We start from the raw sequence: 13,574 nt of genomic DNA, 5'->3' as shown, positions 1-13,574 counted from the left end.
ACAACCCCCTGTTGCTGTTATTTCTATCTCATGTCCTTTTCCCCTATGTGGCCAACCACACTGGCTCTCTTGTTCTTTTTCCAGACATTGGAGCCCTTGCTGTTCTCCACCAGGCCATCCTTGGTCTTTCTTGCCCACTCCCTCTCATGCTCTAAGACTTTCAGATCTCCCCTTTCAACCTTTCCCTTTATGGCTTCCATCCCTGCCCTCCTTCCCTCCTCCTGCTATGACCTTCACCAAACCTTGTACAATACTCTAGCTTAAACTTTTCAACTTGTACTTTCCTTTCTAACCACCCCCACCCACCAGCCCTGTGCTCCTAATATCCCCGCTTACTTGCAAGACAGTCTTTTTAAAAAATATTTTTAGCTGTAAGATGGACACAATACCTTTACTTTATTTATTTATTTTTATGTGGTGCTGAAGATCGAACCCAGTGCCTCATATGGGTGAGGCAAACGCTCTACCACTAAGTTACAACCCCGGTTCCGCGAGACAATCTATTTACATCTGTTACCTTATCTGTCTTCCCTACCAGGTCGGGAGCTCATGGAAAGCAGATGCCTTACCCTAACCATGCTTTACCCTAGGTACCTAGCACATTTCTGGCACGTTTTGGTACTCAGTAGATGTGTTTTAGTGACAACTGTCCTAATGGCTACTATTGGTGAAACCTTATCCAGTTGGCAGTCATTTTGATAAGCACTTACTTACTAAGAATTTGCTCATTCTCACAACAATGTGAAATAGATCATATTTCCATTTTACAGACGGAAAAGTGAGTCTTAGGAGGCGAAATGGCTCAGCCAGGTTACTTAGCCCAGAAACACTGGAGACATCAACCACATCGAGGTTTCACAGTGTTGCACCTTCTTCTTGAATTCATTTATATATTCATCCCACCAGTAATGATTGTATGCTTCCATGTACCAAGAACTATTCCAGACTGGAGGAACGTGTCTGGAAGAAGGGATGATCCCATATAGGTAAAAATGGGTGTATGATTGAAGTTCAGAGCATCTCAGAGGCATGGGCATCTTGGCTGTGGATCAGAGAGGAGCAAGGGAGCTGTGGATATGCAGTCCAGGCAGAAGAAAGGGCAATTTCAAGGACAGGGCAGAAGGCAGTGGATCCAGTCTGGATGTTGCCAACTGCATCTTGAACACACTATTTACATACGGGGATACAGCACCTGAAACTAAGCAGTCATTGAAAGTTAGATAAATGCATAATATGGGTTCCTACATTTTTAAAGAAAGACAGAAAACTTCGAATTTCAAAAAGACACCGGAAGGCTGAATGGGCAGATGAGTCTGACTTCCATGAGTCCCCCAAAGATGACCAGAAAGAAATAAATGTTTTTACCAAGAACTTCTTTGGCTCAAAACATTGCTCAGCCCCCTTTTCAAATCTGCTCCTCTATTTTAAAAATGCAAAACCAGCGCTGCCTGAGGTACTGTGGTTTTACACGTTGCTAGGATATCAGTGTATTTACCTACAACCACAGACGTCTGGCTTCGTAACAGCCCACTCAGCCCTCACATGAGGCTGGGTCGTGGGAATTCAATCAACGTGCGGTCCTGAGGGGGCTTTGAAATCAACCAGGGAGTCAGTAATTGCCTCGAGGTGCCACAACTGAAATTTTTCTCCAGGTTTTGCTATAATAAGCTTATTTTGTTGTTGTTAAGTTGATTTGCTTTGGCTTCTTTTGGGGTTTCCAATTCAGTTGTGATTTGCACCTGCTTTTTTGAAGATATATATATATATATATATATATATATGGAGAAAATGGAGTCACATTTTCCTACTCCACAGTCCCTGGGCTTTCAACCTGGGGATGCTTAGGGTCTAACAGCTCAGGGGGAATTTTGAACATTGCAGGGAGGTGGACGTTAGATGAATGTGCAGGAGATGTGGCCTAGACCAGGTTGAAATCCTAGCCCAAGTGCTGCACATTGCAAGATGTTGCCTGTGCAGTGCAGAGGGGGACTGTCCTTGGTCAATTTGCAGGACACGGGACAATCTCTATCAGGGCTAGGTACGCACCTTCCCAGTACCTCAAATGCAAGTCAATTGGACTGCATCAGGGGGAAGCAAAATAGACTCAGTCCCTGATTTTCAAAGCTCTTCTGAATCATTACACTTTCTAAACCAAACCAAACACAACGGGATTCTTCCAGCCCAGTTTGTCCTTTTTAAAAGAGCTTCCACCTTCTCTTGGTATCACCATCAACAAGGTCCCTTTATGTGACTCAGGGCTGCAAAGGCTAGTACTCGACTGTACCTGTCATTGTTGGAACAACTAAAAAATGTGTCCCATCTCACTTTCGCATGGAGCCTGGAGAAAAAATATTTCCTCTTTCATTGAAGTTGTTATTTCAACAGGCGAATAATCTTGTAATTAGGGCAGCAAGGGTGACTTAATATCCACACATCTGAAACTTTACTTTGGGCTGAGAACCACAAAAATGCAAAAAATGCAGTTGTCTCAGCCCTCAACCCTCACAATGGCTCAAGGTCCACCCCGTACCCTGTAACCTTAGTGACATAATTGGCAACTAATTCAACCTGGAAGTCTCATTGGCTAGTTATATTGTTGAAAACACATGTTCCATGATACATCATTGACATATTTTCTTCAGTTTTAAGGGGTTCCCTAAATATAACTGGCCAGTCCTGCTTTGAAAAATGTCCAGGTCTAAATCATCATGACTCTATTCAGTGGTGTATATCAGTATTTTCCAAAGCTTCCTTTGGCAAATAGTACCCGGAGAAGATCATCTGTGGTTGAATGAACTGTGATTGGATTTGATCATGAGGCTGCACAGAATCTGTTGAACAGTTCATCAGTAGAAGTTTTGAGGGTCATTATAATCTGTAGGTTGGTGTTTTTCTGCCACTCGGGTTTAGACATCTAAACTAATTTTATTTTTCTACACCTTCCTGCTTGTTCTATATTTTAATTTTAACATTTTCAAATATTATAGTAATGCAATTAACTTGGGACATTTTAACCATCACTGGGACCCCACTAACTCCTCTCCCCCTCAGAGCCTAAAATGACCCTTTCATGTTTTTACAGATTGTGTAAGAAACAACCTCTGATCTCAAAATAGACACCGAAAGAGGGCAAGTGAACCCCACATTCTGCACTTGAGCTCCCCCAGATTTGGAGAAATCATATATGCTTACATGAAGTCAGGTGTGCTGTGGATGGCTTTGCCAATCCTGATGTGCTCTAGAAATGTCTGTTAATTGGGTAAGTACAAATAGCATGACAGGCCCACAGGATGAATTCCAAATCCTCCATCTTCTGTTACTTTCTAGCTTTCACTTTTGTGAAAAAATCTTTTACTCCAGCCCAGTTGGTGTCTTCTCAGAGGTGAAGATGTCTTCTACATCACCTCCCTTCTTCAGGGCCTCTTCAGCCCCTCCTCATCCACCTACCCCAGGACGTCTCCCTCCTTTTCCCATGTTCACTCATTCAATCACTCTCTTCTTCCTCCTTTCCCTCCTTCCTCCATCCCTTCCTTCTTCCTTTCATATCTGTATCTATATATCTGCAACCACCTTATTGGGCAAGTAGCATCTGTTGCTATGATCAGTAGAAGTCCAGCTCACCTTGTCTTGGTACTAGAAGTACAAGACAGATAGGCCCTATACTCACCAGGTCAGCTCCAGTAGTGGGTGCTGATCCCAAGACCCAGCGCTACCTCCTAGCAGCTAAAGCAGTGAGACTGGGGAATACTGCCACACCAGGGGGTAAGCCTGGTGTAGACTGAGGACTCCTCATTTCTGGATGAGGAAGTGTTCCAGGCCTAAGGCCATTCTTGTGCAGAGGAGAGGGTGTGGAAACACTGCACGCACCGCACTGACTTTCCCAATACGCACCCAGATCCTCATCAGGTGTGCATACATATCCATATCTGTATCCATTCTGTATCTAAATCAACATCATCTCCCAAGTATTACCACTTGTTTTCAATTCTACTCATTTTTCTCATTTTGATACTCTTATTTCCAATGCAGATATCTTCCCTAATACAGTAGTATTAGACTGAGATTTTTGGAGATAGAGGCATGAATTACTAATTTTTGTATCTTGAACTAGCTCCAAGTAGGTTATCCAGGTATAAAAGATGCTGGAGAAAGATAGCATCTCTCTAATGTAACCCCTGTTTAGGCCATTGTCCTGGACAATTCAGACATAACATTTTGTTTATCTATCATCCCTGACTTTGTCTCCATTCTAGCAGTTAATATAGGCTTAAGCAAGGCAGGCATTTTAATGCCTTAAATCTCTCTCTGACCTTGCGCTGGCTGTCCTTTCACTGACACACTCTTCACTGCGCCCCATATTCCTCTATGGTCAGCCCTTTCTTTTCATTCTTAACTTTAGGAGTCATCTCTTCTGAGAGTCCCACTCTGACCACCTTACCCAAGGAACACAACCTGATTCCCCCACAAAGGCGTTCTGTATTCCAGGGTCCTCTTTCACTCTTCCCACAACACCTGAAGTTAGCTTGTGAATTTATTATCTTGCTTTTTTTTAATTGTCTATCTCCCCTATCCCCTTTTTCCAAATAAAACATAAGCACTATGAGGGCAGGGGTTTGCCTGCCTTGCTTAAGCCTATATTAACTGCTAGAATGGTGCCTGGCACATAGGACGTGCTCACTTATCACCCCATGAGAGACTCTGGAGGGGAAGGTGTGACGACACCTGCACTGGTTGGCCAATGTCCCTCCCAGCCTCCAGCTGACTGCTCTGATTCATGATCCCTGGATTGCAGGAAACCTGAGACAACCCAGTTTTCTGCCTGGGTCATTTTCTAGTGTGGAGTATGGTCAAGTTGTCCATTAAATTTACAAATTTCCTTGAAATTTTCAAAGCTTCTTGAAGAGTAAAAAAAAGAAGTGATTTTGTGTGTGTATGAGAAAGCCATCACCTGCGAGTGAATGTTTCAGTGCTGACCAGGGGACAAGGGCTTCCTGACCACTATGGGTTCTTATTGGACTTTAAACCAGCAGTTCCCAAACCCAAAGCAAGTTATCCCAAAACAGGGTTCCAAGGAGAAACAGAAGGCACATTCACACTGGGTTACTGGGAGATGATCTAATGAAAAGGCCGTTGTCATAGGTGCAAAGGAAACCACGGGGCTTGAGCAATAGGGACCGATTGCCATACCAACCTCAGGAGGCAAGAAGAGGCAGCACCTCCAAGAACCACAAAAAGGTGGGAGGAGCTGCCTGACAAGAGGCTGCCTTCATTAGAGGAAGGGAACCCAGCAACCCTGAGCTCAGGGAACCAACTCCCCATCCTTCCTTGCCCTCCGCCCACTTGCATCTTCTGTTGCTGCCCCCCTAGGCCAGGCCCTGTTGTTACGTTTCTAGGAAAGGAAGACTGGTGTTCTCAGGGGCAGGAGTGATCTAGAGAGGCATGAGAACTTACCAGCACAAGAGTTATAACAGCTAATAACAATTAAATCAGGATTTTGATAAATAACCGTCATAGACTACCCCCATCCCCCCCTATATCTGGACTTTGGAAGTCCTTTGTGGGTTAGCTCATTTGATCATCTCAGGAAGCCCATAGGTAGGCACTATCCGGTCTCACTGGGCAGACTGGGGAACTAGGGATTATAGAAGTCAAATGCTAGTTGGTACATGAAGGAGTATAAAGTCACGCCAGATAGACAGATCAGTACTCTTTGTCTGCTGGACCACCCCTCTGAACCCACATGAAAACTGTTGAGGTAAATCATTGCTAAAAATGTAGGGAAAAACCAAAGGTGTGGCCCAGGAGACAAGATAAAACATTTGCATAAGCATTATTTGTGTTCAATGAAGTCAAATACACTCCTTTTAAAACATGTCAGGAGGATCCCAAGTTCAAAGCCAGCCTCAGCAAGCTGAAGGCTTCCCTGGGCAACTTAGCAAGACCCTGTCTCAAAATTATAAATTTAAAAAAGAAAAAAGGCCTGGGATATAGTACAGTGGTAAAGCACCCCCAGGTTCAAACTCTAGGACTGCAAAATAAACAAAAAAAAAGAAAGAAAAAGAGAAAAATTAAAGTGCAACCCAAGAAAAGAAAGAACATGAAAAAGAGAAAGAAAGAGAAAGAGGAAGAGAGAGCCACTTGCACACAGAATACAGGCCAAATGTCTAATTATAGCTGATAAGGTCCCTCATGATCTGTGCCTACCGGACTCATCTTTCCCCATTCCCCTTGTGGCACTGTGTCCCAGCCAAAGTAAACTTTATTTAGCTCTCTTAATAGCCCACAGGTCTTTGCCCAAGTTACCAGTTCAGCCTGGAACACTTTACCACGCCTTCTATTCATCCATCTCAACTCTTATCTAACAGGTTCTAGTTTGGGCCTTTCTTTCTTCCTTCCTTCCTTCCTTCCTTCCTTCATTCCTTCCTTCCTTTAACAGATTATTGGGCAGCAGGTCCAGTAGTAGGTGTTGCTGATGTAGGTCATCCATGAGGAAACCTTATGTAGGCTGGGGGTTTCTCCTGTGTATTCTGTAGCAGCCTGGACTTAGGCTATGATAGTCTCTCTTACTCTGTGCTTGAGTACCCTGGTTATATGACTGTCTCCTCTATTTGACCAAAAGCTCCAGTATGATAGGGTACTTCTCTATGCGTATTAGTTTCCTATTGCTGCTGTAACAAATTACCATGAGTTAGTGGCTTAAAGTCATGTAAAAGTAATGATGTGAGGTTCCAGAGGTAAAAGTCTGACACATCTTGCTGCACTAAAATCAAGGTGCTGGGAGTCTGTATTCTTTTCTGGAGGTTCTGTTTTCTTGTCTTTTCCTATTATAGGCTGTCTGTATTCCACTAATGACGGCCCCTTCCTTCATCTTAAAGCCATGCATCACTACAACACTGACCCTTTGCCTCCCTCTTCCACCTTAGAAGGATGCTTGTGATTATAGTGGATCCACCCAGGTAAACCAGAATAATTAGCCATCAGTTGATTAGCAACTTCCATCTGCCATCTTAGTTCCCTTTTGCCACATGATATCACATACTCACAGGTTCCAGAGATTAGGACATGGGAAATTTGGGGGAGCTTATTCTGCTTCCCACACTATTTATCCCCAAATGCTAGCCTAGGGCAAAATTGAATGTCTGAATGTGCTGACAGGGATGTGTGTATGTGGAACATATAGAATCTCTATGTGTCTAAGGCAAGTGCTGTGCATGTGACATATGCTGGGAGTCGTTTGTGTGGGTGGTGGGGATTCAAGGGAGATACACTGTCTGATCTCATTAGTGCGGGTCAGATGTATGTATGTGTGTTGGGGGTGGGTGGGAAGACCACCTGAAGGGAGATATAGAAACAGAAACTAGACAACTGAGTACTAGTCTCCTGACAATTCAAGTTGTGAAATACTTGGATATTCCCTGTATGGACACTTTTAAAAATTGTTTTCTTTATTTTTTATTTTTAGACTTATATGACAGTAGAGTGTATTTTGACATATCATACATACATGGAGTATAACTTATTCTAATTAGGATCCCATTTTTGTGGTTGTACGTGATGTGGAATTTCACTGGTTGTGTATTCACACATGATCCACACGGACAGTTATGCTTCAGGACCTGTGCTCACATGTGCTCTGTGCTCACGTGTGCTGATGACCATGCTCAGAGTGAAGACAGCTTCCTGCCTGGGCCAGGAAGCTCTTCCAGAATGGCCTGCATGAGTCAGCATGCAGCTCAGACACTTTCAGCACTGCTAGCAATGAGGAGAGCAATTAAATTAGTTTCCCATCTTTACCGAGAGGGTGTTACAGTCCTTGATGTAGAATCCTCTATCCTTTTCAAATCCCCAGCCCGTCCCTTACCTAATTTCACAGATTCAAAACTGGCAGAGCCTTTAGGTCACATCTAGATTTCCTCCTTCATTTCACAGGTAGCATAGGGCCCAAGGAGTGGGGAGACTTATGCAGGCTTGTAGGATCATGCAGGGCATGGCCCATTTGCAGTTAAGATCTTTACAAAGTGATGTCTTCTCTGAGGACAAGGATTCTGCATCACATGCTCCTCTAACATCAGGCTTCCTTAGATCTCTCTGCTCCCCAGTTCCTTATGTTCCTAAGAGATAAAACCCAGAATGGTGCTTTGAGATGCAGTCTCTATTCTTGAGAGAAGTTTCTACTCAGGATCTCTGTTACATTTCCCACATAGGGAGCCAGGCTCGACAATCTAAAATGCTCAAGGAATGTCTTCCACACCTTTCCCTTCAGGTTTAGAACAAAACCAGACCCAAACTGGAGCTACAGGCTCAGTGTCCCTGGCCCTGCCCTGACCTCCTCCATCTCCCCAAGCAAACATTCCTTATTTGTGCATTTGTACAAAAATATCCATGGTCCCCACCAAGGGTGGACTATGCTAGATGTCAGGTACACTGCAATGAGCACACTGACATAGATTCCCTCCGTCAGGGGCTTATTAATTATAGAGCTTCTAGGTTACATCCAACTCCAGAAATCCACAAGCTGTTTCACTTTTAAAGAGAAACAGAAAGAGTGTAAGCTGCACCATAGTAAGAGGAATGGGAAAGGAGCAAAGAGATCATGAGAGCAAGATAAAGACAGTTGGGAGCACACCAAGACTCAGAAGGAGAACACTGTGATAAAAGATCTAGAAACACAGGCAGAGACTGGGCTGAAGTCACCCAACCACAAGAACCTCTCTCCATCTGCAATGAATTGCAAGAAAGGAGGGAATCCCAAGAAAGGATCTTGCCTCCAGATGAGCAATCCCTGTGGGTCTCCTTGCCATGCTCGAGAAGAAGGAGGCCAAGACAGAAAGGTTAGACCACAGACTCCATAAAATCTTCCTTGGAAGTTTCATGGTCTCACATGAAGCTCTGAGGGAGGGTTCAAGAGTACACAGTTTGACCTGACCCTAGGATTACTCTAAATTCCTCTCCTCCATGTAAACCCTTCTCATTCTCCCTGAACAGAAGCCTCTCTCTCTGAGAAAAAGCATACCAGATGTCCATACTTAGTCCACAGTTTGTGCAACCTGGTCTAGTCAGCTGTGCTTATATTGGTCATATTGGTGGTGGTCACAATGCGCCATGTTGGTCTTATTAGCCATGGTGGTGACATAGGTAAAGCACAGTCCATATTCTGTAGGTGTTTGTGCCCTTCCTTAATAAGACTTAGACATTAATATAGTCTCATTTATTTGACCAATGTTTATTGAGCACCTACTATGTGTCAGAAACAGGTGCATGCTGGTACTCCTAACCTTATCCCAGGGCTCCACAGAGCCAGCACTCATAACCTTAAACTACAGTCAGAGCAAAGATGCTGATCCCTATTATACAGTCATGGGAGAGTAAGACTCAGAGACAATTGGCAAGACTGAGATCTTCCTGGGCCTCTTTACCTCGAGTACATCCCAGAGTTGTTTTCCCTTGAAATGGACTCAGTAACATCTCTCAACACCATTTGCAGTCCCTCTCATAAGCTAGACTGTACTAGGTAGAAGGAATATAATAGTGGGAATAACTCAAACCCTGCCCACTAGAGACTCCGTCCAGGTAGGGGTGTGGGGTGGGAGAGGGGGAGTGAGTAGGTATTAGTACTTTGAAAAGATGTCTACGAACTGCTTCAGGAATTCTGACAGGGAGCAACAGATTCCATTGAGGGGGATTTGGGAAGGTCTCACAGGGGGGCTAATACGTGAATCAAATCAGGCTTTTATGGATAAGCAGATGTGTGCCAGCTGGAGAAGGGGCAGAAGAGCAGCCCAAGTCAGCGAAGCCCATCAAGCATGGAAGAGTGAGATGTGTGTTTGGGGAGTAGCCAGCCATGTGGGTGGGCGAGCAGCCCTGGACGCAGAGTGGTAGAAAACCTGGAACTGCCTTAGGGAGGGCACCGAGAACCTGCTCGAGGGCTGACCAGTCTGCATGGATGATGGGGAAGGGACACAGGCAGTTTCTAAGCAGGAAAGTAATGATCCCTGTGGGGTTAAAAAAAATTCCCACAGCTTGGGAGGTGACTGGAGGGAGGAGATTTGCAGGGAGGCCAACCAGGAGGCGGGAGCATTGGTTTTCGTGAAAAGCAATGAGTCAAATGGCTACGGGAAAAGAGTTGACAAATTCCATATCTGAGATATGGGGCAGGTAGAATGGACAGGGCCCAAGGCCTGATGAGAGAAGGGAGCTGAAGTTTGGACACCTAGTGCCTCCTGCAACAACTTTTAGTGATTAATGGTGTCCCTCATCCAAGTAGGGATTTGAGGAAAGGACAGAGTGGGAAGAAGAGAAAAAAATATTGTGTTCTGGACAGGATGGTTGAGGTTCCTTCTGGTTATCAAGTAAGATGCTAAGAGGCAGGTTCAGAACTTCAAAATAGGTCAACCTAGAAATGTGGAGCTGAGCTCCTAGAGCCACAGACTGTAAATGCCCCAAGAGACATAGGAAGAGGTTGTACAACAAACCACTGTGGCACTTAAAGCCATGTAAAAGGAGAGAATCAAACAGCATCCCCTCCTTCTGAGCCTCAGTGGCTCTCAGAACCCAGGGTTTCTATTATGAGAAACATTCTTCCATCTTCAAACTGAACTTGTGAATATCAAGAGGAGGCGCACACCTTTCAGTTAGAATAAACCATTATTTGCCCCATAATGCAAGATTTGCTAGTATACCCTAGCTACCTTTAGATGTTCTAAATCTGCATTTCCTTAAAATACACCAAATATCTGTCTGTGCTCAGAGGCAGAAAGATCCCAAGCAAAATGAAGCTTTGGGGACAGGCTGTTGCTGAACCTTGGAAACACTATGCTGCCAAAGGTCCCCGGCATGGGATAAGCAGATTTTCCACCATTACCAATTTACATATTTTTTTTTTCTTCCAGCCATCCAAAGGGGTGTTTCCGAGTTTTCCAATTTCCTTCTGGCAGGTTACACAATCAGAAAAGGCAACATGGCCCCGGTCACCAAGGCTCCCATGTGCCCAGGAGAAAATGTTTACGGTACCAGTTAGCCTGAAGCAAATCCACTGTCAGCGTTTTTCCTAAACCTCGGAGAAAGAAGAAGAAACAAAAGCTGTTGAAATGTGAAAATAATTAGAGAAGAGACTTTCCCAGGGAACAAACATGGCCCACGCTGTACAGAGGGAAGAACAAACAAACTTTGGAGGAGATTATGGAGCTGTAAAATCCTTGTTTATTTCTGAAGAAAGAAATAAAGTTGGAGAGAAGCCACTGGGTCTGCAAAATAATAAATCACGTGCTGGGGGTGGGAAGGAGGAGCTGGCCTATAAATTCAGAGACGAAAACAAAGCAGCATTCCAGCAGTCCCCGGTGGCGTGTGAACCTGCACCGTTTGATTTCTGAAGCCATCTGGCTCCTTCCCTGTGTCGCTGGGCGTTCCTCAATGTGGTCGCCCCGTCAGGAAAGCATTTGGTTTGGGTTAAGGTTTCTGAAAGGACATCTTAGCGTTGTTCGGTTTTCAAAAAGCAAGGGGGGAAACATCCAACCCTTGTTCCTTCTTCTTCTCAAGCTGAACTTTGCAGAAGAGTTTCTGCACCGACAGAAACCACAAGGACTCAGTGAGGCGAGGCCAGGGCCAGCCCAGGAAGGCCGAGAGGAAATTCCCACAGCCCAGTGCCCTTGGAAAGGGGAGCTCCCTGGTCTCTTCCCGCTTGCCCAGGGCTTTGGGTAAATTTGCCTGTGAAAGGTCACAACTCAACTGACTCTTGGCTGAGGGATTTTTTCAGGGCTAACACCTCAGGTTTCTGGGAGAGAGAGGTCCTGTTTCCTGAGAAGACTCAGGCTATCAGCATGGAGAGCAGCTAGAACCTTGGCCTTAAAAAGTGGGCTGAAGGGTGAGCCTCGCTGCAGCTTTCACAGTTGGTGAATAGCCCTGGGGCATCCCCTGCCCCAGACTTTCTGACCTTTCTCCCACTAATTTTAAATGGAAGTAAAAGTAAGGTCATTTAATTCACTGAATACTGACTACTCCCTATTATGTGCCAGGTGTGCTAAGCCACTTCCACGCACCATCTTGTTATTATATAAGATAAATGTCATTATAGCCTCCTGGTATAGTTTTCTAGTACAGATGAGGAAACCGAGGCTCAGATTTTTTCACGATCAGCCCAATTTTGCACAGCCAACAAATGGTGGCAGGAGGCTGCAGACTAAGATCTGTCTCCACCTGCATTTCTCTGAACTCTAAGCTCTGCAGTTTCAGTAACTCAAGCTTTGTGCCTACAGAAGCTAAATGGGAAGTGATTTGCCAGAGCAGAATCAGCCAAATGTTTCAAAAACCAGGATAAGCATTCAGAGCTTTTGACAGTTCCCGTAAGATTATTTCAAGCACCTACATTAGTTCCACACCTCATCCTTATTTCTTTATTTCTGCCTTTTCTTTCCCTCACTTGCTAAATTAGTTCCCTATTTATACTGTAACTAATTACTATAAGCTTGGGGGCTACCACACATTTATTTTCTTCTAGTTCAGAAGACCAGAGGTCCAAAATCAGTATCACTGGGCTGGATCCACAATGTTGGAGAGCTGCTCGCAGGTGGAGGCTTGCAGGAGACTCCAGCCTCAACTTCTCCAGCATCTTGCGCTGCTGTCCTTGTCTATCTTAGCTCATGGCCCATTCTTCCATCTTCATAGCCAGCAGCAGAGCATCTTCTCACTCTCATTTTTCTTTCTGCTTTCTTCCAACCCATGGCCTTCTTCTCCTCTGGAGTAGTCAAATCTCCCTCTCTGCTTCCATTCACACACTGCCTTCTCTTCTGTCTGTGTCAGGTCTCTCGATACTTCTGTCTCATCCTTAATGCTGGGATTGTATTTAGGACCCATCTGGATCATCCAAAATAATGTCCCCAACTCAGGATTCTTAACTTGATCAGATCTTTTTCATGTAAGGTAATACTCACAGCCCCCAGCAGTAGAGTCTAGTATCTTTAGGGGACATTTTTCTGCCTATCAAGACCTGCTTTCCCTGTGAAAGTTGCACTTTGCATTATGTTTCCAGGAGTGGAAGTAGAATTCAGTCTGACAGTCCACATCCTCTTGCTATGAGCACTCTCCAGTCACCTATTTCTTTGCTGTTGTCCAATTTGGTGTGCCAGGTGTCCATTAGAGTCTTGTCCTTGGTGTTCTCCCTTACAAACAGTTGCTGAGAAAGTTATAAGACAGTGCCTGGTCTACAGTAAAGTACAAGGAATTAAACTTAAGAGAAGGTGAAATTCAGAAAACAAAGGGATCCAGCGGATTCAGAGAGGTCACAAAAACTTCCTGGAGGGACTGCTGCCTATTTTAATCCAGTTTTGAACATTAGATTTGTGAGAAGTAGAGGCAGCTACGGTGTAGAACAGCTTGCATAGGCTGGCTCAGCCTTATATAACTGCCACCTCATTTTCTTTCCATCAGCACCCGGTGTGGTGGGTGTTATATGTTTAAAGATGAGGAAACTGAGGCTTGATGATCAGAGAGATCATGTCCCTTGCTCATTTGTAGGTGATGGAGCTGAGACTGAACCTTGGACTTCCGATTACAGCTTCTACACCCCAGCATCCTTGACC

General features: G+C 44.6%; 1 long non-coding RNA gene across 1 annotated transcript in view; it reads right to left on the bottom strand.

Annotated features, from left to right (window-relative positions):
* Positions 1–334: 334 nt before the first annotated feature.
* Positions 335–13,574, bottom strand: part of LOC131424421 (uncharacterized) — a 112,188-nt gene continuing 98,948 nt past the window's right edge. The window contains exon 5 of the long non-coding RNA XR_009227385.1: positions 335–1,198. This is a non-coding gene — a long non-coding RNA (uncharacterized LOC131424421). The remainder of the gene's footprint in view (positions 1,199–13,574) is intronic.

The sequence above is a fragment of the Marmota monax genome, unplaced genomic scaffold (genome assembly GCF_021218885.2).
Source record: "Marmota monax isolate L192 unplaced genomic scaffold, Marmota_monax_Labrador192_F-V1.1 WCK01_AAM20220418_F8-fsc00023, whole genome shotgun sequence".
Lineage (NCBI taxonomy): Eukaryota > Metazoa > Chordata > Mammalia > Rodentia > Sciuridae > Marmota > Marmota monax.
Note: the sequence above shows the minus strand (reverse complement) of the source record. Positions and strands in the feature narration are given on the sequence as shown.